Below are 27,305 nucleotides of genomic sequence, written 5' to 3'. Positions count from 1 at the left end.
AAAATGTGTGTTGTTGAAAATTACAAAAACTACTAATGAACTCCACACAAATTTTCCATGAGAGTTTAACACAACTGCACACATGTTGTCCAGTTAATACATTAATACAGGGACTGTGTACTTTAAAGATACGGCTTTGGCGCACCTTGAAAAAGAGATATGATTTGGCCTGTTTATAAAAGCGGCAGAACTCCCTTCAATGTCACACTTGCAGCAACTGATGATGATGGCGATGCTGGGAGTTTTTATCTCTGTTGCCCTCATCCTGGGCACAGCAAATGCAGCTTCTGTAAGTCATGATATGCATTCATTCAAATTGATTTTACTAACCACTTGGATGTGTATTTTTTGTTGGGGGAAAAAACATTGTATTTAACAGTTTCATTGTCAATTATGCAAGACTTTGGGATGGAAAGACTCCATATCCATGCCTTTTAAAAATCTGACTTTTTATCTGATGCAGTATAATAAACATATTATGAATCGGTGTAAAATATCAGTCACTGAAAAGTAATGTAGCCAAAGCCTAAAGCGTATTTTGCATATTTTTACCTAAAAATGTGACTGGGAAATTGTAATTACAGAATGGCCTATTTTATTTGTGATATAAATCTTTTATCAATTGTATTTCCTATATTTATAATATATATTTTTACAATTTGTATATACATTTTTATAATTAATAATATTGTATGTCACTTTGTTATATTATGCTTAACTGTTCATTACGTTTATGTATTAGAGTTGTTATTATGAGGTATTATACTTTTAATACAGGGCACTTAAGACATGATAATGGGGGATTTTGCATTATTCTGAGAAACACTGCCTCCGCTTGCAAAATGTTTGCATTCACTCACAATTTTGCGCAACTTTGCATTAATTCACCTTGTGACCAAATATAAAGTTTCTCATGGGAACGTAAACATTTTGTGAATGAGCTCAACAGTTTTGTAGAATGTAAGAATTGAAAATTTTTTTAAATATCTCATTTTTTTTTACTTGGTCTTATTTTACACGCCATCATTTTTAGTCGAGTACCAAAAAGCAGTACAGATGGCAGCAGTTGCAGAACATGGCTAGAATGCTAAATATGCTGTAATGTAATTTCTACCAAAAATGAACCGTGAACGTGTTGCAGTTAGGATCTGTGTACACCGAAGGAGGGATGGTACAGGGAAAGAGTCACAGTGTTGGACTCTTCCGCTATATGGACGTGTTCAAGGGTATCCCCTTCGCTGCTCCACCTGGCAGATTAGAGAAGCCCGTTCCTCACCCAGGCTGGGACGGTGAGTACACCTGTCTGTTTAGATGTTTTCAGGCACAACTAGGGTCTAAAATATGTGTACTCTACCTGCACAGATGTTCTGAAAGCCACCGACTACAGAATGAGGTGCATGCAGCTCAATCTTCTCGCTACTGATGTCGTGGGCAGTGAAGACTGTCTCTACCTGAACATCTGGATTCCTCAGGGCAACACTGGTAATCCAAATTTGTTCTAAATCACAAGACAACACTAATAGTAAGTTAAAGGGATAGTTCACTCGAAAATCACAATCCTGTCATTATTGACTCACTCTTATGCCATTCCAAACTTCTGAGGAACAAAAAAGAACATTTTTGTCCATACAGTTAAAGTCAGTTGGGTCCAATGTTGTTCGACAGTGTTGTGTTTGATGGGAGAATTTTGGAGTTTGATGGGTGAACTAGCCCTAAATTATTTACAAATATTACCGTGTGGCTTGACACCTTCTCCTTTGCAGTGTCTACAAATCTGCCTGTTATGGTGTTCATCTATGGTGGTGGCTTCCTGCTTGGTGGTGGTCAGGGTGCAAACTTCTTGGACAACTACCTGTACGACGGACAGGAGATCGCAGACAGAGGAAATGTCATCGTGGTGACATTCAACTACCGTGTCGGATCCCTGGGATTCCTCAGCAGCGGAGATGCGGACGCACCTGGTAAGAAACTGTGTAGAAGATTTCATTTGAATTAGAGTCTTACAAATATAATACTTCACAGGAGGGAAAAAATATGCAGCCCCTAAGCAGACATAACACTGGGGAAAAGTATGAGATGAAAGGGAAAAAATGTGTATTTTAATGCTTTTGTGTTCCCTAAGAAACATTTTAATTCACTCTTACTCTTAAAAGCTATTACATTTCCAGCAGAAACTTTGCGTTGGCTCACAAAGAACTCAAACATTATTCGAGCGAACACAGTTTAAATGTTTTAATTCACTCTTAAGGTCTCTGCACACTGAGTCTGAATTTTTCATCCGAAATTTTCGCACGTTGAAAAATATATACGACCTCACGTTGTTGATAATATAGCTTAAGTTTCTCAGGGGAGCACAATAGTTTTGCTAGAGAACGCAGAAACATTGAAATATAATTTTTCCTCCAATCAAATGTTTCAGGTATTGCATTTTACGGAAAATCTTAACAAAAGCACTGAAAGTTTTTCTCCTGCCTCATATTAATTCCATCACTCAAGCTAACCTTACCATTTCATTATAAAAATGTTCTCTGAATGTTCAAAATATCCAGTTTTTTTAAATGTTAAAAAAAAATTCTTGATGAACGTTAAGGGAGCATTCCATCTGATCATTTTGCAAACATCGTGGGAACATCACTTTTGAAAGTTTTCTGAAGATTCTGAAACGAGTTTAAAACCATTCATAAAACGGATAGTTCCGGTCCTTGATTCTGATTGGCTGTGCCGCGTTCGAAGCTGTTGTAAATTACTCTACAAACATACACCTTTGTTTACGTTTGTCTGTTGCTCGGACTACAACTGATTCTAAGGAACTACATTGATTGGTGGAAGAATTATGTTTTTATTAATATCATTACACGTTATTTGCTCCATTTTATTTTGTGAAACCTTGCTATATGGAATAACTGTTTTATAAAAGCAATAAGCCCCGTGAAGCCGTGGTTTACAGTGAATTTATAACAGCTAAGGGGGTTTTAAGCACGTCGTGAAGCAGAGCCCCTAACAACGCCCCTTAGCTGTTATAAATTCACTGTAAACCACGGCTTCTTGGGGCTTATTGCTTTATTAGCATTTAAGAATCTATAAATTATGATTTGTGCTAACATTTTGAGAACACGATTAAAGATCAGATGACTTTGAATGTTTTGAAAGAATTAACATTACTGGAAGAACTTTGAGAGAACCTTGCCAGAATGTTAGCTGAAGTTCTGAGAATGTTCCCTGTTAGCTGGATAGAAGCTCAAACTTTTGAACCCAGCTGTATTCCAGGGGCGTGGATTACGCGGGGGACGTGTCCCCCTCACTTTTAATATCACGTAAATTCGTCCCCCATACGATTGCGACAATACACAATATATGGTTTATTTGTGTTTGTCAAGTCATCTCCAGGTAATAAATAAAGTATATGAACAATGCAGTGCTAATTGACACAGCATTTATTACAGTATAGAAACTATTCTGCCTTATTATGGGATTAAAAAGTGTTTGTAGTATATAAACAAATCATTATTATTGGTTATTGTCCAGCAGTTATCTGATTTCTAAGCCAATTAAAAGCTAGAAATTAGAGAAAAATTTAGGTTGCCTATACACCAGTCAAAAGTTTTTGAACAGTAGGATTTTTAATGTTTTTTAAAGAAGTCTCTTCTGTTCACCAAGCCTGCATTTATTTGATCCAAAGTACAGCAAAACGGTAACATTTTGAAATATTTTTACTAGGCTATTTAAAATAACTATTTTCTCAGTCTAGTCACTAGTAACATACAACATTTGGAACATGAAAAACCCCATTTTGGTGAATTACTGTAATTTTTTCCTTTAAAAATATTTGTGTAGTGTACATACTTAAGGAAAGTATTGTCTAAGGCGAGTTATTGACAATATATATTTAGTCAGTTTGAGTAAATTATTAATTTACTGTAAACATTCATTTGAATAAATTATTGTACTTCGTTTCGGTTTGAGGTAAATTTGCAGACGGTCCCTAAAGCAGCTTAGGCGAATATGCAGCGAATATCAAACATAAAGTAATAAATTACATTTTAAAATATATTCAAATAGAAAGCAATTATTTTAAATAGTAAAAATATTTCACAATATTACTGTTTTTGCTGTACTTTTGATCAAATAAATGCAGGCTTGGCGAGCAGAAGAGACTTCTTTAAAAAACAGAAAAAAATCTTACTGTTTACAAACTGGTAGTGTATACTGGTAGTATATACATCCTACAGAAATGTGTGTGTATATATATATATATATATATATATATATATATAACATTTCTGTCCCCCTTACTTCTGAAATGATGGCTACGCCCCTGCTGTATTCATTGTATATACTGTATGGATTAATTGATTGTAGTATTAAATGATGACCTGAGCATGTCCTGATTGATAGGAAACTATGGCCTGTGGGATCAGCACAACGCTATCGCTTGGGTACACAGAAACATCAGGAATTTTGGTGGCAATCCAGACAACATCACCATCTTTGGAGAGTCAGCAGGGGGAGCCAGCGTCAACTTCCAGGTGCTGCATTAAAAAAAATGTTTTACTTGCATGCTTATGTATTACATTTTAATGGCTGAGTCTTTGTGTGTTGTTATGGCTGCAGAGTGAGCATGTTCTCAGTAATATAATTTCTAATTTCTGTGTGTGTGTGTGTGTGTGTGTGTGTGTGTGTGTGTGTCCTGCACAGATTCTTTCCCCTAAAAACAACGGCCTGATCCGCAGAGCTATCTCACAGAGTGGTGTTGCTCTCTGTCCCTGGGCTGTCAACAGAAATCCACGACAGTATGCTGAAGAGGTGAGCTTCACCTTCATGAATGTCCCACATTGCCAAATACAAAAACAGACATTGCGTACAGTACTAGCATCTAATATAAAATGGTCGCAAAATCCTATGGAATTTGTTTACTCTCATTCCCAGCCTTTTGCAAAATACTTTAGTGTACACTTGCTAGTGTTTACTTAGTGAAGTAACCTGTTCAGTTTCACATACAGACATTTGAATGTTTTTGTTGGTTAATAATTAATGTATAGATATCACAACTTGGTTTACAGCTACAATTTATACAATTATTTCTTTAAAGCTATATAAATTCTTTTTTGTACACCTTTAGATTGCAAGAAAGGTAGGATGTCCTACTGATAGCGGGATGGTGGCTTGTCTGAGGAGGACAGATCCAAAGGCTGTAACTCTTGCTGGGAATGTGAAATTTAGTACATCTGCTTCCGGTAAGAAAATTTAGAATGTCTGCTTGTGTCTTTTAATTCCTTTACATGCTTTTTAAAGCAGTAGTTCAAGCAAAATGAAAATTCATTGACTCACTGAAGATGAGTAAACGATGATACAATTTTCATTTTTGGGGTGAACTGTCCCTTTAATATGGCTGAACGTCTGATCCCATTATTTTATTTCAGTTAACGTTTATTTTATTTCAAGTAATGAAACTCATTTTATTGCTTTAGTTTTAGTTATCTATAATAACTGGCACAAAAACACAGTAAATGCAATGAAAAGTCACATTTTTTTTCTAGAGCCAATTGTACATAATCTGGCTCTGTCCCCGGTAATTGATGGTGATTTCCTCCCCGCCGAGCCTGATACCCTTTTCGGGAATGCTGCTGACATTGATTACATCGCTGGAGTCAATGACATGGATGGCCACATCTTTGCCACCCTCGACATCCCCTCTGTCAATAACGCCCTGGTGTCCACCCCTGTGTAAGTGTGGAATCATTTTGAGAATTTTTAAAGACCCTATAAAACCAGGAAGAGGGTTTTATGGCTTTTGTTTATGTCTGCTAGCGTTGAAGCATCTAGAGTTTTTTCTGGCCACAATATATTTACTTAGTTTTTTTTTTTTTGACATATGCTGTCTGTAAACAGTGCACTTTCATTTTTCTAATGAAAAAAAACAGTAAAACATTTAAAGGGATAGTTCACCCAAAAATGAAAATTACCCAATGATTTACTCCCCCTCAAGCCATCCTAGGTGCATATGACTTTCTTCTTTCAGATGAATACAATCAGAGTAATATAAAAAAAATCTCCTGGCTCCTCCAAGCTGTATAATGGCAATGAATGGTGGTCGGATTCTGAAGCCCAAAAAAGTGCATCCATCCATCATTAAAAGTACTCCACACAGCTCGGGGAGTTATTAATAAAGGCCTTTTGAAGCTGGAACGCCACTCTCTAGTAGGGCTGTGCGATTAATCGAAATTGAATCGAAATCGCGATTTGAGACGTTGCGATTTACTGATCACAAAGCCTGCGATGTGGACGTGATATTACTCTGTTCCAGAGCATATGCATGACTGCCAGCCTTGAGTTGCAGTCTTACTTGCCCTAGGCAAGAGTGAGCGCACCTCCGTTCTCCCCAATCAGCAGTGCTCTAGACAACTGCATAAACAGTGAGATTATGGCGTCTACAGGGTCAGATCGATAGTTAGGCAAATTAAAACTAAAGAAAAACGTATGCAACTTAAGCTTCGAAATGACAGACAACGAACAAAAAAGGTGATTTGCAAGAGCTGCGTCACAGCGCATATCAAAAGCTCCCTTATCGGTTCTGTTTTCAGTACTGGAGAATAAAAGATACATTCTTAGATGTTTTTGTTAGTGCGTGAACGTTATCTTACACATTTTATCTCCCCAACAGATTAATTTGAAATAAGTTTATAATGCATGTTGGCTATTCCCAATTCAGAAGAGCGCACACACAGCCTGTGTCTGTGAATGCTTCTCATACTCGCTCCTCTCTGCCCCACGCAGCGCGAATCCCGTGTCATGGACGAGTTGTTCACGCTTGCCGCACTCACAACCTGTCTCGTAATGCTCGTTTTTACTCGCACTCGGCTCGCAACCGCAAAAAATAATTTTGTAATGGTTTAATGGAAACTATAATAATTTCTGTGATGGTTTCTATTGTTTTTTTCAGCAGGGTAATGATACCCATACTGTGCTGTACATTATTGACAATATTGAGCTGAAGCTTGACTTTGCAAATTTAAAATCGCAATATCTGTCAAAAAAAAAATCGCAATTTGATATTTTCCCCCAAATCGCACAGCCCTACTCTCTAGTGAACGTGCGTAAGACAGTTAGTGGAAGCTAGAGATTACGGTGTATAAAAATATGAATATTTTTCTTACACAAATGCATCGCTTTGCTTCAGAAGGCCTATTTTTGCCTATTTTTTAAAAACATCTTTAAAATACACTACAATCAAAAGTTTCCAATCGGTAATATCTCCTTTTTTTTGTTGTTGTTTTTGAAAGAAGTCTATTATACTCACCAAGGCTGCATATATTTGATCAAATAAATTAATATTTTTTGTAATATTATTGTGGAAACAGTGATACATTTTTTTCAGGATTCTTTTAATAGGAATTTCAAAAGAACAGCATTTATTCAAAATAGAAATATTTTGTAAAATTATAATTAATGCAAAGTTTTGAACGGTACTGACAGGGGCCTTTATGGTCATGATTTAAAAAAAAAACTACTATTGATTTCTAACAGGGAGGAGGTCAGGGCTCTCTCGGTTGCCCTGTCTGAATCTAGAGGACTAGATGCTGGTATCGCAACTTATGAGGAGTACACAGTCAACTGGGGTAGCAAACCTAGCGATTCGGACAAATCACAAGTATCCAAAAGTAATCCATATGACTCCAGTCCATCGATGAATGTCTTCTGTAGAGAAAAGCTATGTGTTTATAAGAAACAAATTCCTCATTAGGACATTTTTTTTACTTCAAATCGTTGCTTCAGGCTAAAATATGAGTCCTCTATACATAATGCTTGTCTTAATGAGGAGAGAAGTAAGCAATAAAAAAAATGACAATACCTTTTTCACTGGAGAAAGCGTTATTATAGATTGCTGGCTGGTATGCTGGCCAGAAGTATCCATTGGTGAGCAAGTGATAAGATGCTAAATTTCTCCAAATCTGAAACAAACTCATCTACAACTTGGATGGTTTTTGGGTGAACTATTCCTTTAACATTCATTTTATTTCAAGTAACACTATAATGACCCAATATGTCATATCTAACTCTATGTCTTCTTTTCTCCCTCACAGTGACCCTAACAATGGTGAGTCCAGTGTTCCTGTAAGGTCTTGTTTATGGATTGCGATACTGGTTTATTGGAGATTGACGAAGCAATTAAAATTCTTAATCTCTTTGGAAAATATCACAAAGTTATATGCTACAGTTCTGGAATGATGAATGGGTGGTCATGTTCGCTGCTACTGAAATTACTTATTAACCGAATAAAAACCAAATTCGCCATTGCACTTTGCTTATGAAGTAAAAGTGCATGTACAGTGTCGCACTGTACATTTATGGCTCTGAATCGGAAATCTCACCTGCGTGTGGGCGTGGCCTCGTGAATGTCAATCACGCGCAGCATCACGTATCCACGGCTCTCATGAACGCTACGGACATATGCTGCTTTTTGAAAGACCCCTAGAAAAAAAAAAGTATAGCATGCATAAACAAACACTACCGCTTTACTGTCTACATAGAAACTAAAATGAGAAAAGGAGGGCTTATCGAGAGCACTGACTGACTGTCATAGCACCTATGTGACATCGCAGCTGTCTTGGAGAATTCGCGGGTATCACTGATGTTCAAGGCGGTCGCGGTGGCAGCGATCGGTCTCACCGCCACGTTAGTCATGCTCGTTCAAGATCCATCAGACACGGTGCTCGGAGGGGGATACCCAGAACTGTGGCGGAAAACCGGACTGGTAGGAGCCCCTACGCGGGCGGCAGCCTGCATATTCACGGGCGTGTTGCTCCTAGCGATGGGCTGGTTGTACAGACTGTTATTCGCTCCTCTGGAGCTGCTCCGCGGTGTGGATGAGGTGGGGTACATCGCAGAGGACGGGCGCTCTCGTGCCCAGGCTGCCAACGAAGTGCGGCGGCGGCGGAAGACTGGAGAATTACCGCCGGTTTATCTAAACGGCTGGTACCGGGTTTTAGACTCTCACATGTTGGAGAGAGGAGATGTGAAAGAGTGTGGCAGTGCTGGGTAAGTAACAACCGCCAAAATGTTCAATAAAACTGCACAGCTGAGGTAAAATCACGTCCCTGGAAATGTCCTACTGTCCTACAGTTTTAATTCTCATTTTTGCAGCAGTCGAAGTGTCATGGGATCCCTCACTGATCAAATGATAACACAGAAGCTGTGTGTAAAACAAATTATCAAATCAGAACTTGGGGAAAGAACATCATAAAGCAACAAGGAACGCTTAAATAGGTTTACGTATGCATGCGTCAAAGAACGCGATCGAACGGAGACGCGTTTTTAGAAGTTTTTTTTTTTTTTTAATTGAAGATACAACATTCACAGGGGATACAGTCACAGCAATAAAATACTCACAAAAAATTTGAACAAAAACAAATAAATAAAAAGTGAAACATCTTTTTTCCCCTTTTTTTTATAAATAAATAAATAAAAATAAAAAATGACTTAAAAGGAAGATGACACATAAAATGTCAACTTCAAAGAATACACAGGAGGTAACCCTTACATCAAAGTCAATATTTTTTCCATCAATACAGTAGTTTTAGCAGCTTTCTGCGTTTTTAGAAGTCGAATCTGGAAGCAGAGGGAACGCAAGTGTGTATACTGCGTGAACGTCCCCTTACGTTGCGCCCCATCTAAACGTTTTTGAACGCAGGAATGAATGCCACCCCTTAGACACTTAACAGTTAAAATTATTAATGAGTTACATTTCCCTATGAGACTTCGCACCTTTGCAGTCATGTGTTACCCTTCTGCACTGCGCAGACGTAAATCTGAGACTGAAATAGCTTTCCATTGACTGTTTTGGAGCCAGATGGGTTTTCAGGTCATTTCAAGAACAGAAACAGTCATTTACATCCTGACACTCCCAGCTTGAGATCAATAATGCAGATGTTTTGTTGCATATGTTACATCCTCATGTCTGTTACAGAGAAAGAGCTTATGACCCAATATTTTTACTAAAGGGGTCGATTTAAATTCAATTTGATTACACACATTATACTAAACCGTGGTTTGCATGCACTGCATGTATAAATGTAAATACTTGCCTATACTTCATCAAAAACAACACTCTACAGTTATTATACATGCAGTCTTTATGCTCTTATAAATCAAGAGACTACTTAAAAAATAAATGTTCACACTGCCTGATTATTTAAATGAGTAGTTAAAAAGAGAAAAAGTCATTTAAAAGATGAAAGCTCAGGACCTAAAATATGTGCCTTATACATGTATATAAGTATTAACTGAATATTAGCTAATGTAATGGTAAGCTTTTTTTTTTTGCCATAAATGTATGCCATAAGTATCTATGCTAACAGAATTAATACCATTATGACAAACATACAAGTTGCTGAGACCAGCTTGAACTCATTTGGGTGATTTCTCACAGACACTATTTTGCATATGTTGCAGCAAAAAATGCAGCTATATTAATATCTTCGATCAGTTTGTTATGCAAAATCAGCATAGTTATTGAGAACCTTCTGAGACATGCTTGAGGCTCTTATTGATTTCAGACAGGGTTGTGGAGTCTGTGCGAATATAATTTTCATTGTGCATCACTCTGACAGACTATACCACGATCAGGATGAAGCATTTGTGTACGTGCAGTCCTGTCATTGCAAAGTCTTTGTCTTGTGTTACTGGTCTTTGTTATGTTTAAGTGCCTGTTGCTTAGCTTACATTGTAAATCATTATGCTTTTAAATTATGTAGTGTACTTAAAATCTTAAACTATAAAATATATTTTTAAAAACTGCACTTGTAGATAATATAATACTAATAAAATAAATAGCCACTTCAGTATACTTAAAAAGAGTAGGCCTACTCTTTCATGACTGAGTCTGAGCACACCTTATAATTATTCAAGTTAAAAGTTTTCCTTTAAAATACATTTTAAATCATTATGTTTTAATAACATGTTAAGTACTTTAATATCATTTATGAAATAACTAGTGTTATTTGAAATTACATTTAAACTTAATATTTTTTAAAGGTGACATATCATGAAAATCAGACTTTTCCAGGTTTTAAGTGCTATAATCAGGTCCCTGGTGCATCTACCAACCAAGGAAACGTGAAAAAGATGAACCCAATCACTTTGTTTAGGTAAGCCTTTTTCCGCAAGCGTCTGAGAAAACGAACGCGTCTGATTTCGCTCCCTTGGTGACGTGGCAAAGGGATCTCATTATAATATTACCGCCCCTTAATCTGTAAACTTCTACTCAAGGCACCGTCATTTTGATTTTGCAAGCGACAACGGTGTACCAGCTCTAATGCCATGGCGAAAGTTTGAACAAAACATGCTAACTGTTCTGTCTTTGGCTGCACAGACCAGCACAGAACACTATTTAGAGTCCCAGCCTCAAAGGAGACAACAGAGCAGTGGATTTATTGATTTATTTAGGCTACTGTATATTGCTGCTGCCATACAGATCTAAAATAAACAAGTGATTTCTGCTTCCACTCAAAATAGGCATTTTCAAAATTATATAATAAATGATCTGTGGAGTATTTTGAGCTGAAACTTCACAGACACATTCTGGGGACACCAGAGACTTATATTACATATTGTAAAAAGGGGCATAATATGTCACCTTTAAATGTACTAAACTGCAACTTCATTTAAATGATACAGTTGCAAACAGTTGTTGGTCCCCATTGACTTCGAAAGTATAGAACATAAAATACTAGGGAAGTCAATGGGGATCAGAAACTGTCTGGTTACCCACATTCTCCAAAATGTCAGAAGAAAGAAACTCATATTGGTTTGGAACAGCTTGGGGTTGAATAAATGATGACAGTATTTTTGGGTGAACTATCCTTAAGTCCTACTTAAGTGAGTCAAAATGACTCTTAAATTCAACAATTTGCATTTAACGTAAATTTAAGATTGTTTCCACATACACAGATTTAAATGAATGGTAGTGTAAGTGTACAAGTTGACCCATGTTTGACGTCTGCTTAGATGCCATCTAGACGCTTCTCCATCACAAACCCAGAGACTAAAAAGCAGCATCTTTAAGCAGTGAGACAGCTAAATGGAGTTTCCTTTAGTGATCTCAAAGGGCACAGCATTTAATTGCATGCAGTTACTGCTACAGCGTATTGATGTGCACTTCATAAAACCTTAGTTAAATGGGCTATCGACTAAATGCCTCATAGGAATCATATCAGATAACAGACATGATACCTGATATGCTTATGCAGCTGAAACACACTCCTCTCTTTCCCTATTTATACATAATCTGAAATGTACTGTATATGACCACTTCATGGCTATTTCTTGTTGTTTGTACTTGCTGTGTAGAATAAATGACAGAGTACTTTCATACTGTTCGCTATTGCCTTAATGTTTGTTGGATTCCACTGCTTTTTCTCTGTCATTTGAGTCTAGTAGCTTTTTTTCAGGGGCTCTGCATTGCAGGCAAATAAAACCCCTCAGGTCAGCATAACAGAAAGAGAGTTTTTGGGTCCTGTAGCTGTAGACCCGAGGAGAGAGAGAGAGAATGAGTGTGCAAATCAGGACTTTACGGTCTTGAATGTGCTACTCCTATTCCCAGTTATATAACACAATAAGCCTAATTATTAAATGACATACTTTACTGTTTGTTTTTAAATAATTATTAACTTTTCAATTTGGCTAATGATATAGGTTGAGACACAATAGCAAACAGTGTCACACATTTTCAATGATGTGACATAAAATGTAATTCTCAGCTCTTACCTCATTTCTGCATATGAATTGAAAATCAATTATTTTCAATACACTACATATAATTACACTACTAGCGAGAGTATGTGATATAACAGTAGATGTGGGAACCTCGGGCATTTGGGGCATAAGCAAGCAAGCCCAGGCTTTTTCTAAAAGGAAATTCATCCAGAATGACAGTCGGTGGCAGTTATGCAATTAACCTAAGGGGTCCCTTGTTTTGTTTTTCTTGTAAAAGGCCAGTACTGCCCCTTTAGGTTATTGTAACCAATTGCGGCATACTATTTTTAAAGTTATTTTATTGTTAAAGGGAACATCAGATGCCCATTTTCCACAAGTTGGTATGATTCTTTAGGGTCTTCATGAAAAGTCTACAGCATACTTTGGTTAAAAATTCTCAATGGTAGTGTAAAACAACACCCTTTTTACCTTGTCAAAAACAGCTCTGTTCACAGCGAGCCATTTCGGTGCATGTCCCTTTAAATGCTCATGAGATTGTAAACTTTAGCCGCATTTAGCCGTGGAACTTGCTAACTAGCACATTATTAGGAAAGGCGATTTGCAAAGATTCATTAAAAAAAAACGTATACTCACTTCTTCTGGAGGTGAAGCTGGATCATGGATGATTTGCGCGAACGTAAATGCATTTAGGCCATCGGGGGTCAATGGTGTACTGTTGACAGCTCACTCAGGGCGGGTCTGTGCTAAAACGCCAGTGTCAGGCCAGAATCTGTGAATGGCTTGATCCGAGAAAGGGGTTATTATTTTTTGGGATTTATAAAAAGCTCTGGGTGGATTTTTATCATTATAGGGTGGTTGTGTACACACATTGCCAACACACATTTATGTTCAAACACCTTGTAAAAGTGAATTTTGCATCCAATGACCCCTTTTAAAGCAAAATGAAAAATTTATTTTCCTCCAGGACAGCAAGTGGCAGTGTTCCGTGGGCAGGATGGCAAGGCCTATGTGGTGGATGCTTACTGCCCCACTTAGGCGCCAACCTGGCTGTGGGTGGGCGAGTTGTAGGGGGATGCATAGAATGCCCCTTCCATGGGTGGCAGATCCGTGGGGCTGATGGGAAATGTGTCAAGGTTCCATATGCAGATAAAGGTGAGAGATCAGAGAAGCACTAAGACCTCAAACTTTTAATCATTATTGTACAGTATATGACATTTTTTTGGATGTTTTTAGTGCCTGAGTTTGAGAAGGTGCGATGCTGGCCCAGCTGTGAGATCAACGGGCAGGTTCTGGTGTGGTTTCACTGTGACGGGCTGGAGCCCAGCTGGAGAGTTCCAGAACAGAGCGAGATCACCCACGGGGAATGGGTGTACCGCGGCCGTACCGAACATTTCATTAATGCACACATCGAGGTCAGACAGCATATTTGTAACTCAGCTCGTATGAATGAATGAATGAATGATGCATTTATATAGTGCTTTATTATGTATTGTTGTACACCCAAAGCGCTTTACAATCATGTGGGGTGGGTCTCTCCTCAACCAACACCAGTGTGCAGCATCCACTTGGATGATGCGACGGCAGCCACAGCACAACGGCGCCCGTGCACTCACCACAAACCAGCTACAGGTGGAGAGGAGAGAGAGTCATAGAGCCAATCAAGTGGATGGAGATTATTAGGAGGACATGATTGACAAAGGCCAGGGGGGGCAATTTGGCCAGGACACCGGTGTTACACCCCTACTCTTTACGAGAAGTGCCATGGGATTTTTAATGACCACAGAGAGTAATTTGAAGTATTTCTTCTCTGGATGACTCAGTGAAACTACGCTATATACTCGGGAGAGGATGAGATGGCAGTCAAACTAGCTGCAAAATATGTATACACCATACACACCATACGAAATGGTTAATTCATTTGCTTTATTTGACAGTCTTCATTGTATATAATTGTAATTATTATTATTAATATTAGAAATACTGTCTACTGTTGTTATTTTTATTTGATTGTATTTATTCATTTATTTTCTCTTATTTATTACTCATTTTTTGTCTCCTTTTTTACTTTGATGGTGTAATCATATTCTATATTGTACACATCTAAAATGCTTTGGCAATACTGTAACACAAATGTCATGCCAATAAATCACCTTGAACTTGAACTTGAGTCAGGACCTCGGTTTAACGTCTCATCTGAAAGACGGTGCTTTTTTTTGGTGCTTTTTTTCGTATGTGAGCGATGTATTTTATATTTCTCAGTGAATATGATGTTGGTATCTAGCAGTCATTTTAATTCACACTTTCGTCTCTCTTTTCTCAGGAGATTCCAGAGAACGCAGCAGACATCGCACACTTGGCTCATTTGCGCACTCCAGGTATCGTCAGTGGAGTTGATCTGCGGTATACTAACAGCAAGACCTGGGAGTTTATAAGGCATGACTGGAAGGTTTGATTGAATTTTATTTTCAATTTTCTAGTTCTATATAGCATTTAGTAGTTTTAGTTTACATAGTTTTAGTTATTTTAGTACTTTCTATGCTACGTTTACACCGAGTCATAATTACTGTAATTGACAACTTTATTATACTCTGAATTGTTCACAATCATGGACTCAGAAAAGTATTATTTCTATAGAAACGCTCATAATGAAGAAATCCAGTTAGGCCCTTATGAAAAATGAGAAATGTTGCCTTGGCAACTAGCTGAAATAAAAAAATTAACTAAAGGTTTCTGTTTTTATTTATTTATTTTAATTCAGTTCATGTTCATTTTGTTTCAAGTAACGAACATGGTTTTAATTTTAGTTTCAGTTAACATTAATAATCCTGGTCAACAGATTTTATGTCTTTATGTCACAGAAAACTAGGATACATAGTAGAACGTATATATCGAAGGCGTACTTAGAGCCTCGTAACTACATATTTGTAGCATTTTATTTATATAATACCATTATTCAATATTACTTTTATCAATAACTGGCCTAATTTACTTCCAAAAATTGTCCAAAAACACTTTTGCCATTGTACCTTTAAGACAATAAATATGATTATGTAAATTACTTGTTATGATTGGCAAACTTTTGCATGTGAAATAAGTACTGTAAATTTCAGAGTGGACTTAAGTGTTTAAAAAAATATTCTGTTAATTATTAAATAGGATAGTTCACCCAAAAATGAAAATTCTGTCATTATTTACTCACCCTCATGTTGTTCAAAACCTGTATGACCTAATGTGATTCCAGGTGGAGTGGAAGCCTGAGCCTGAGCCGAACAAGCACTGTTCACAGATGTTGGTGAAACGCTCTCACTGTGTTCGGATGGCACTGGCCTCTTCTTGAGTTGGACGTCCAGGCCAGACAGGTACTGACTGGACCGTCAGCTAGAGGGCATGAGTGAGCCGTGCAGACTGAGAGAAATGCCTGGAGACTGACTGGGGTTAGCAGAATGGAAAACAAGTCATGAATGATATTCGCACACAACAGCGTGTCTTGATCTCTATGTTCTAATGGTTGTTTGCTGTATTTTAAGCAGTTAGTCACGTGCATACAGAGCATGCTTTTATGTAAATTAAATATGTGAGTGTGTGTGTGTGTGTGTGAGAGAGAGAGAGATTGTGTTGGATGCCGTAGGATGTGTCAGATTTACAAATTAGATGCTTTTCTTGTACAGTGAATTATGGCTGCACTAAATACAGATTCAGATCAGGAATCACGTTATGGGTAAATTATTTAGATTCTGTGCTGCAAACTTTTTTTTTGCTTTTCACTTTTTTAAATGAATTTGCAAAAAAAATGTCAACACTTGAAAATAAGGTTCAATTTTTTTCTTCTTTTTATGGCTTTTTATCTAATTTATAATTATAATATATTAATTTATTATTTATTTTATTATATTTATTATTTTATTTATTATTATTTAATTTATAAATATGCTATTTTTCATTGTTTATATTATATTATATTACCTAATGGTAATTTATTTTACCTGAAATATTAAAAATTTACTTTTTAATATATTTTAAATGTATTCATGAATAAATGTAAAATTACATCAAATTTTTATAGTTATTGTTAATTTGGTGCATTAACTAATGTTAACATATAGAGCCCTATAGTGAAGTGTAGCCTTCTTATTTTTCCCTCTCAATGCCAAAATTTTCACTCATGGTCAGTTGTGCAACATTTTTCTTTTTGTGTTGTCTAAAAAGGAACTGCCTTGTCACCATAGTGACGGCGAATAATCCTGACGGTATGTGTGAAAGCAGTTGTAATTCAAGGCTGCGCTTGGATCTTCACTTTCAGTCGAAGTTAAAAAGTGTCTGTGTCTATTTGAGAGTGGAAAGTGCTGTAGGCACGAGAGGCAGAATCTGAATTGTGTTATGATATATGTGAATTAATCTATTTTATTTAGTCTCCCACAGTAGAATGCAGCATAAATTACTTTGATTTTACTCCCTGGTGATATGAATGATATCTTTTATGTTTGTAGGTGGGTCCAGGTGTGGTTTTCCTGCTTTTTGAACACAGTTTTCTGGGTCGGGGTGTGATCATGCACTGAGTTACCCCAGTCGAGCCATTACTGCAGTGTGTATCATACACCATCTTCTACCAAAGCACCATCCCTCCCCTGATACCAAAATTCATTCTTCGAGCAGAATGCAGAGTTGACATTTGGAATTCTATATTAATTGGCAACTTTGTTACATGTTGCATCCATACACTACTGCTGCTCCTTAAAGGGTTAGTTCACCTAAAAATGAAAATTGATGATTACTCACCCTCAAGGAATCTTAGGAGTATACGACTTTCTTCTTTTAGATGAATCCAGTCGGAGTTATATAAATAAAATTGTCCTGGCTCTTTATAATGGCGGTGGGCGTGTGTTTTCATTCAACAGTCCAAAAGAAGTGCAATAAAGCGCATCTATCCATAATAAACAATGCCACACACGGCTCCGGGGGGTAAATAATGGCCTCCAGTAGCGAATCGATGCATTTTTGTAAGAAAAATAACTGTCGTATGCGCGTTAACAATAGAGTGCCTTTCCGGTGGATGACGTAGGATGTATGCATGCGCCGGTGAGAAGTGATGAACGCGGAAACGCGGAGGAGAGAGCAAAACAAAACACTGGTCACGAATTAGAAGTACAAAACGAGGATTTGTAAAGAAAAATGTCAGAAGCTTTCAATATTAGCCAAGAGGAGACTGGTTGTCCTTTGCTAAAGTTGGTAAGCATTGGTTCTCACGAGACTAGCATATACTCACTGGTGCATGCACTGCGCTTACGTCCTACGTCATCTGCCCGGAACGGCTTGCACGTATGATAGTTAGCAGAAGTTAGAGAAAACGGTTTCTAACGTTTTAAATATGGATATTCTTCTTACAAAAACGCATCGATTCGCTACAGGAAGCCTTTATTCACCACTCGGAGTCATGTGTGGCATTGTTTATTATGGATGGATGCACTTTATTGGACTGTTGAATGAAAACACCCGCCCACTGCCATAATAAAGCTTGGGTGAGCGAGGACAATTTTTAATATAACTCCGATTGGATTCGTCTGAAAGAAGAAAGTCATATACATAGGATGTCTTGAGGGAGAGTAAATAATGGGCTAATTTTCATTTTTGGGTGAACTAACCCTTTTAGGCTGCATTTATTTGATCACAAATACAGTAAAAACAGTAATTTTGTGTAATATTATTACAATTTAAAATAACTTTTCTATTTGAATGTACAGTATTTTAAAATGTAATTTACTCCTGTGATGATAAAGCTGATTTTCAGCATCATTACTCCAGTCTTTAGTGTCACATTATCCTTCAGAAATCATTCTAATATGCTGAATATATAATTTGCTGCTCAAGAAAAATTATTATCAGTGTTGAAAACAGTTGTGAAAACCATGATATGATGTCTTTGATGAACAGAAACTATATATAGTTAGTATCAGTGTTTATTTAAAAGAAGCTGTTTTGTTTAGTTACAATAACCCTACCAAAGGTTGCTTATGGGATCTTAACTGATGGTTTTGCTGTTACAGTTTGAACGAGATGTGATGATCTGGAACAACATGACGTACATCTCCAAACCTATGCTTGTGAAAGAAGACTCAGCCATTCAGAAACACCGACGCTGGTTCAGTCAGTTCTACAGTGAGAACAGCACGCGACTGCGCTACCAGCACGACACTCTGGACTTCTGAACAGCAACTATGCTTCAGCCCATATGGGTTGCTTAAAGGCCAATATCAATATTTTTTTAACCAAAGCTGATATTTTGCTGGAATTTAAAAAAAATAATTATGCAAATAAAATGCCAATTATGCAAAAATAAACAATAATAAAGCAAATGCTAAGTGCATTTGGATTTGGAAGTCAAAATCTGGATATTATTATTTTATTTTTGTTTTTAGTTTGTTTGCAAAACAGTAGTTTAAAAGTAGGTGACTTGTTTTCTATTCCATTTTAAGAACGTTCTGTCCTTGTTGAAGTGCTTCAGACAATCATCTGTCAGTAAATAACAGTACATTTCTATCTAGTGTGCTGCTGAACTGATTGCAGAATTACACACTACAGCTACTGCAGTCTGGCTAGACTGCTGTAATTGGGATTGGACTGTCTGAGAGTCCTCTAAGCTTCAGCAAGCAATAAGCCAAAGCCCAGAACTGCCTTTGTTCTTGCAGAAGCTCCAGGGCCCTCATTTATCAAGAGTGCGTAGAAAAGGTTCTATATTTTGTCCTACGAATGAAATTCCGAATGTGTGGAAGTACAAAAAAATCTGTATTTATCAAACGTGCGCACATGGTTCTTAAGCACACCAGTAAGTAATCATTGTTGATAAATCCCACATGTTCTTAAGCACCATGCTCATTCACGTTCATGGTCATTTGCATTCAGAAGTGCCTCCAGTGAACCATATATGGTGACACCTCCCTTTATCACTTGAACGTATACGTCCTCATTGAAGTCATGGCAAAGAAAGCGCTACTGACTGAGAAGCCATTCTGTGCTCTCACTAAACAGATCAGCGTGCTCTTTGAAAAATGTGTTCTCTGCGCAGCGCATGGTTCGCCAAATCTTCCAGCAAAGCGAGATCAGCCATGACCATATAACTACATTTCAAATCGACTTCCCAACTGTCCTTTATAGCTTTTCACACTAATTGTGCAAATGTTTATCTTGAAATATGAAATTATTACTTGAGTATTTTGCAATTAAAGGACTTTTAAACAAGCAATTAAACAAACTTTCACATGTAATTACACTTAGGATGTTTGCCTGGTGAATGATAAATGGGCCAACAAAAAAAAAAAACATCCCACAGACTTACAATGAGGGCTCTTTTAACTTGAGGCAGCATAGTTTTGTTTTTGTTTTTTTAATTATTTGAAATTTTCATTTTATATGTTTAAATAAAATAGAAATTCATATAGATAGATAGATTTTTTCATTAGAATGAATAAAGTAAATGTTTCTAATAATAATCAAATATAATAATATAAAATTAAAATGTTCTTTATATAAATGCATTTTATTTAATATAATTTCATTATTTTTTTAATCTTATTTACATAGCATAGGGGTTGTTTTTATTTATTTATATTTATCTATTTTTGTATCTTTTTAAAATGAAAGTTATACAAAAAATGTTATACATACACACACATACATAATCGAAAATACAATATATACATTCCTTACAATAAGAAAAATAAATTTCATTAAATAATTAATTAAATTTATTTAAATACAAATTTTATATAAAATTACAAATTATATTACAATTGTAATAAAACATTATTTATATACAGTTTATTATAATTTTCATTTCATATCTTATTCTGAGGAACAGATAGACAGACAGACAGACAGATTTATTAGAATGAATAAGAAAAAGTACACATTTCTAATAATAATATATAATAAAAAATGTCCTTTATATAAACACATTTTTATTTAATATAAGTTTAATTCTTTTTATATTATTTGCATAGCATAGGGGTGTTTTTATCCATTTCTATTTTTGTATCTTTTTCAAAAATTAAAGTTTTGCTAAAAATGTTATACACACATATATATTCTAAAATATGATATATATTCCTTACAATAAGACAAAAATGCATTTAATTAAATAATAAATGAAATGTAATTAAATAATTCAAAATGTTGATTTGTTGATCCAATTAGTATTGATCTTTGATTCGTGTACTGTGACAGGGCTTGGCTGAAAGCCCTTCTTCAGGTTTCAGGTTTCACCCTAATTAATTGTTTATTCTCCAGGCTTGTTAATAAAGGCGCCCGCCATTATCCAATAGACCAAAACACACTGTGGAAATTAGTGTCCACCAAATAGCTGCCAAGTAGGTAGTGCAATTACCGGACATGTTGCTATCAATTACCATCAATGATAGTTATCCTCTCAAAGGGGCCACTGCGGCAGTGCAATGCAGTTCCATTGCAGTTCATCTGTTTCCATCCACTGTCTGTCTCATAACGCTAAGTGGCATTAATGAATATGTTTGACCATGCTGACAGGATGTGTCTATGACATACACCATATGTTAGGTCTTGCCCGGTTAATACATCCTGATTGTCATCTAGTGAGATGGAGTGATCACCCAGCATGATGATCACTCCATCTCACTAGATGACAATCAGGATGTATTAACCGGGCAAGACCTAACATGTGGTGTATGTCATAGACACATCCTGTCAGCATGGTCAAACATATTCATTAATGCCACTTAGCGTTATGAGACAGACAGTGGATGGAAACAGATGAACTGCAATGGAACTGCATTGCACTGCCGCAGTGGCCCCTTTGAGAGGATAACTATCATTGATGGTAATTGATAGCAACATGTCCTAGTGTGCTGCTGAACTGATTGCAGAATTACACACTACAGCTACTGCAGTCTGGCTAGACTGCTGTAATTGGGATTGGACTGTCTGAGAGTCCTCTAAGCTTCAGCAAGCAATAAGCCAAAGCCCAGAACTGCCTTTGTTCTTGCAGAAGCTCCAGGGCCCTCATTTATCAAGAGTGCGTAGAAAAGGTTCTATATTTTGTCCTAGGAATAAAATTTAGAATGTGTGTAAGTACAAAAAAATGCAGTATTTATCAAACGTGTGCATGCGGTTCTTACGCACACCAGTAAACGTAGCCTAATCATTGTTGATAAATCCCACATGTTCTTAAGCACCATGCTCATTCACGTTCATGGTCATTTGCATTCAGAAGTGCCTCCAGTGAACCATATATGGTGACACCTCCCTTTATCACTTGAACGTATACGTCCTCATTGAAGTCATGGCAAAGAAAGCGCTACTGACTGAGAAGCCATTCTGTGCTCTCACTAAACAGATCAGCGTGCTCTTTGAAAAATGTGTTCTCTGCGCAGCGCATGGTTCGCCAAATCTTCCAGCAAAGCGAGATCAGCCATGACCATATAACTACATTTCAAATCGACTTCCCAACTGTCCTTTATAGCTTTTCACACTAATTGTGCAAATGTTTTGCTTGAAATATGAAATTATTACTTGAGTATTTTGCAATTAAAGGACTTTTAAACAAGCAATTAAACAAACTTTCACATGTAATTACACTTAGGATGTTTGCCTGGTGAATGATAAATGGGCCAACAAAAAAAAAAAACATCCCACAGACTTACAATGAGGGCTCTTTTAACTTGAGGCAGCATAGTTTTGTTTTTGTTTTTTTAATTATTTGAAATTTTCATTTTATATGTTTAAATAAAATAGAAATTCATATAGATAGATAGATTTTTTCATTAGAATGAATAAAGTAAAGGTTTCTAATAATAATCAAATATAATAATATAAAATTAAAATGTTCTTTATATAAATGCATTTTATTTAATATAATTTCATTATTTTTTTAATCTTATTTACATAGCATAGGGGTTGTTTTTATTTATTTATATTTATCTATTTTTGTATCTTTTTAAAATGAAAGTTATACAAAAAATGTTATACATACACACACATACATAATCGAAAATACAATATATACATTCCTTACAATAAGAAAAATAAATTTCATTAAATAATTAATTAAATTTATTTAAATACAAATTTTATATAAAATTACAAATTATATTACAATTGTAATAAAACATTATTTATATACAGTTTATTATAATTTTCATTTCATATCTTATTCTGAGGAACAGATAGACAGACAGACAGACAGATTTATTAGAATGAATAAGAAAAAGTACACATTTCTAATAATAATATATAATAAAAAATGTCCTTTATATAAACACATTTTTATTTAATATAAGTTTAATTCTTTTTATATTATTTGCATAGCATAGGGGTGTTTTTATCCATTTCTATTTTTGTATCTTTTTCAAAAATTAAAGTTTTGCTAAAAATGTTATACACACATATATATTCTAAAATATGATATATATTCCTTACAATAAGACAAAAATGCATTTAATTAAATAATAAATGAAATGTAATTAAATAATTCAAAATGTTGATTTGTTGATCCAATTAGTATTGATCTTTGATTCGTGTACTGTGACAGGGCTTGGCTGAAAGCCCTTCTTCAGGTTTCAGGTTTCACCCTAATTAATTGTTTATTCTCCAGGCTTGTTAATAAAGGCGCCCGCCATTATCCAATAGACCAAAACACACTGTGGAAATTAGTGTCCACCAAATAGCTGCCAAGTAGGTAGTGCAATTACCGGACATGTTGCTATCAATTACCATCAATGATAGTTATCCTCTCAAAGGGGCCACTGCGGCAGTGCAATGCAGTTCCATTGCAGTTCATCTGTTTCCATCCACTGTCTGTCTCATAACGCTAAGTGGCATTAATGAATATGTTTGACCATGCTGACAGGATGTGTCTATGACATACACCATATGTTAGGTCTTGCCCGGTTAATACATCCTGATTGTCATCTAGTGAGATGGAGAGATCATCATGCTGGGTGATTGCCCTAAACATATGCTGGTATGCAGATGTTTCGCCCTCGTTAATTAAGCCTTCTGAACAGCTCATCTCCTGTCGCGCCTGCAGTGTCTTGTGTGTTTTGTGTGTCTGTGTTCAAAGAGCATGCAATGGGTGTACAGACTGTTCCTCTGCTGAGTCTTTCTGTGCTGGCTGGTGCAAAACAAGGGGAGGAAAATTATGACAGACCCTGTGACAGCCCTAGGCACTCTGAATGAGATGCTCTATGATTGTAGAAGAATTCTTTTACTGAATCAAATAACCATTGTTTGGTTCTAGCGCAAATTAATTAATGCTATACGTCAGAATATATTATAAAATGATTGAATTACAACAGTTTTTACACAAAATGTTTTCGAATTTTACTTATATGAAATATATTTACTAATATATTTCTGTTTATTTATTTAGATAAAATATAGTTTATCAGAATGATTTCTGAAGGATCATGTGACACTGAAGACTGAAGTAATAGCTTCTGAAAACTTTGCCATGACAGAAAAAAATTATTATAATATATATATATATATATATATATATATATAATTTTTTATATATATACATACATGTATATACGTATACATACATACATACATACATACATACATACATATATACATATATACACACATACACTGTTTATTACCTTTTAGTTTGTATTAGCCTGACCATGTGAAATAATGCATATGAAGTTCCTGAATGTGAATGAATAAAATGCGTATTGTATCAAAATAATACCATGTCCAAAATTAAAAGTGACAATTTGGTCATTAGGCCAATGAAATGTAAATCAGATATGATATGTGTTTCCGGAGAACTGATTATGCACATTATTTTTTATAATTGCATTAGCTAGAGATGTAATATTCATAGATTTTACAATAAACTATACAAGACTACTTTGTTTGGGTCTCAGATCTGTTTTCATACATATTAATTAGCTTTTTATTTGACTGCACAGCTCTGGGAGTTTTCGCATACAACAGACCAGCAGTAATACAATGTCACTTTTTGTTTCTTTATAGAATACATGAGGATATCTCAGGTGCATTGCACAACTTAAAAGAGGTTTTTAACTTCAGGCAGTGTCTGTGATGTTGCTTCGAATCACATACACTTTAGAAGTGGGCCGAGTTTTTTTTTAAAGAGTGCCTCTGCGTGCAGCTTCTGACCTTGAGACTGCTGATCTGGCAATAAAGAAGCTGAAGGTAAACTCACCTAACATCTGCTTTAATATCACCTTCGACTCGTGTCCAAACACTGGCAGATGGTCCTGATGGGGATTCTGAAAGAATGACAAAATTATTCCGTTACCTCTAAATAACCTTCATAATACAGCAAAAGATAAAAAGGCAACATATGAGTTTGTGGTGAATCTCCAGTGATGTTGAACACAGGTGCAACGGTGGTTTGATTTAATCAGATTCCATCTTCTTTTATTGAACATTCTAATGAACAGATTCCACAGGGAATTCCGTGCACAGAGCCAGAACCAATTCCGACAGATGGAACGATCAGCATGACATATAGAAGAATGAGCCAGGATTCTGATAGCTGGAGACCACCATGTGTGGACAGTATGGCCAGACTGAGCTCCAACTCCACCAATTGCCCAATTTGCAATCGTACAGCTCTACAGGCGCGCAGAGCGTGGAATTCCTGAACTGTGACCATAAAGAGAGCCAACTCTGTTTCATCAACATGCTGAGACTCCAGCCGTGTCAAATGCCTCCTATGTCGCCAGAAAACCCCTCTATGGCAGACCCATAGAGATAACTTTTATAATTCTCATCAGAGATGGTGTGGTTGTTTTGTAAATTGACGAATGAGATTCAGCAACGCTAGATAATGCAATTTAACATAGCTGCTTCATTCTTGTTTTCCTGGCCTTTCTGGCATTAGCCCTGTTGTTTGCTTTGCAAACTAGCCGCAGGCTGAGAACTCCAACGGTGAACTAATTTATTGAACTTGACAGCAGATGCCACTAAACATTTTTTTGAAAGAAATATGAGCGGTGCTTGCCCATGCAAAATCTGCTGCCAAAATGCCAGGGTGTTCTGGGTGTTTGCCAGGGTGTTGTTATAATACAAACATATAATAAACATATCTATCTATCAAGCTACTGTATATGTCACACTTTGCTTACGGGAGGAACTAGGAAACGTGGAGATTTCACAAAACGAGAGTCTTTAATAATCCAACAGGGAGACAGAGCACAAGGAAGACGTTCAAGACCCGACCAGGAAACATGAGGCAGACTACACATTTATACTAAACTTAACGAGGGACAGACAGGTGCGGGGAATCAACTAATAATGAGACAACAAGAACAGGAACATGACCAAATAAGGGAACACTGAAACAGAAACAGGGGCAAAACAGGTTCATAATCCTGACAGTCTATCTATCTACCTTTACAGAGTAAAATAAAGATGTAAATAAACTGTCACACATAACTGTGCACAACCTTGAAACACCATAAAATGTTCCCTGTTCGCAGTCGTCAATAATTAGGAAACGCATGTATAGAGAAAATGGTTTAAAAATAACAAAAAGTTTAAAATTCACTAAGGCACCCACATATATCATCGTCTAGATCCTGACAGAAGTCTTTTGATGTGACTTAAAACAGTCAAAAATAGAGCAGCTATATTGTGCCTCAGTTTAAGAACAGACAGTCCTTTTTTCGTTTTAAATAGCATATTTTTGGTGTAACATTTGGCTGGTTGAAAGTTGTGCTCTTGGTCTGCGTCCTAGTTTTCTGAAGAAGAGATTGGACATAATTTATAACCATAGCAACCCTCTGAGGTTGGTGCAATGCCACAGTACTTCTGTGTGCATACTTTATCCCAAGATGTTTGTTGTCTTGGATTTGATTATTTTACTCAATCTGGCCTAAAAACATACAATTTACAGGTTGCAGGCAGAGGTGATCAATATTACTATGTTTTCCATCTTCTCACGCTCTGTATTGATGTATATTCTTGCATTTAGGCTGCATTTGCAGTTTGCAGTGCTAGACCAAGTCACTATTTATGGCGATAAAAAAAGGACAGAGATGGAAAGATCAGTCATCAATTATAGATTGACATACCACATACATGAGAAACACATCATGTAGGTCTGCACGGTCCTCGGTTGGCATCTAGGACAAGCCAGAACAGCAGTGAAACGTTTCTTCTTAACCCATTACCAGCCTGAAAACACACACAAGGATGATATGATAAATAAAAATGCAATACTGCCATTATTAACTTTATTTAACACCAGCTTTCTATTAATAAAGAATTTATTCTAAACATATCGTTATCACTACTTCTGCATTTACAACTTTTATAAGTAAATAACTGTATTAGCAAACACTCTATGCACAAATACACACACACGCATACATATGTATATATGTATGCATATATATATATATATATATATATATATATATATATATATATATATATATATATATATATTTATGTTTTTGAAAAAAGTCTCTTAATTTTACAGTTAAAATGTTAAATATTTGCGGTTCATTGAACTTTCTATTCATCAAAAAATCCTGAAAGAAGGATTCATGGTTTCCACAAAAATATTAAGCTGTAGAAACTTTGCT

The 27,305-nt window shown here is 36.1% G+C and overlaps 1 long non-coding RNA gene and 1 pseudogene across 1 annotated transcript in view; one reads left to right on the top strand and one right to left on the bottom strand.

Moving 5' to 3' along the window:
• Nucleotides 1–196: 196 nt before the first annotated feature.
• LOC107600886 (uncharacterized) lies at nucleotides 197–18,919 on the top strand (annotated as a pseudogene).
• A 5,994-nt stretch (nucleotides 18,920–24,913) lies between these two features.
• The window catches only part of LOC107600934 (uncharacterized), a 7,315-nt gene continuing 4,923 nt past the window's right edge, over nucleotides 24,914–27,305 (bottom strand). Inside the window, exons 2-3 of the long non-coding RNA XR_001610860.1 lie at nucleotides 26,790–26,892; nucleotides 24,914–24,980 (exon numbers count right to left, since the gene is read on the bottom strand). This is a non-coding gene — a long non-coding RNA (uncharacterized lncRNA). The remainder of the gene's footprint in view (nucleotides 24,981–26,789; nucleotides 26,893–27,305) is intronic.

Source organism: Sinocyclocheilus grahami, unplaced genomic scaffold (assembly GCF_001515645.1).
Source record: "Sinocyclocheilus grahami isolate Dianchi unplaced genomic scaffold, SAMN03320097.WGS_v1.1 scaffold294.1, whole genome shotgun sequence".
Lineage (NCBI taxonomy): Eukaryota > Metazoa > Chordata > Actinopteri > Cypriniformes > Cyprinidae > Sinocyclocheilus > Sinocyclocheilus grahami.
This window is presented reverse-complemented; position numbering and strand designations above follow the sequence as displayed.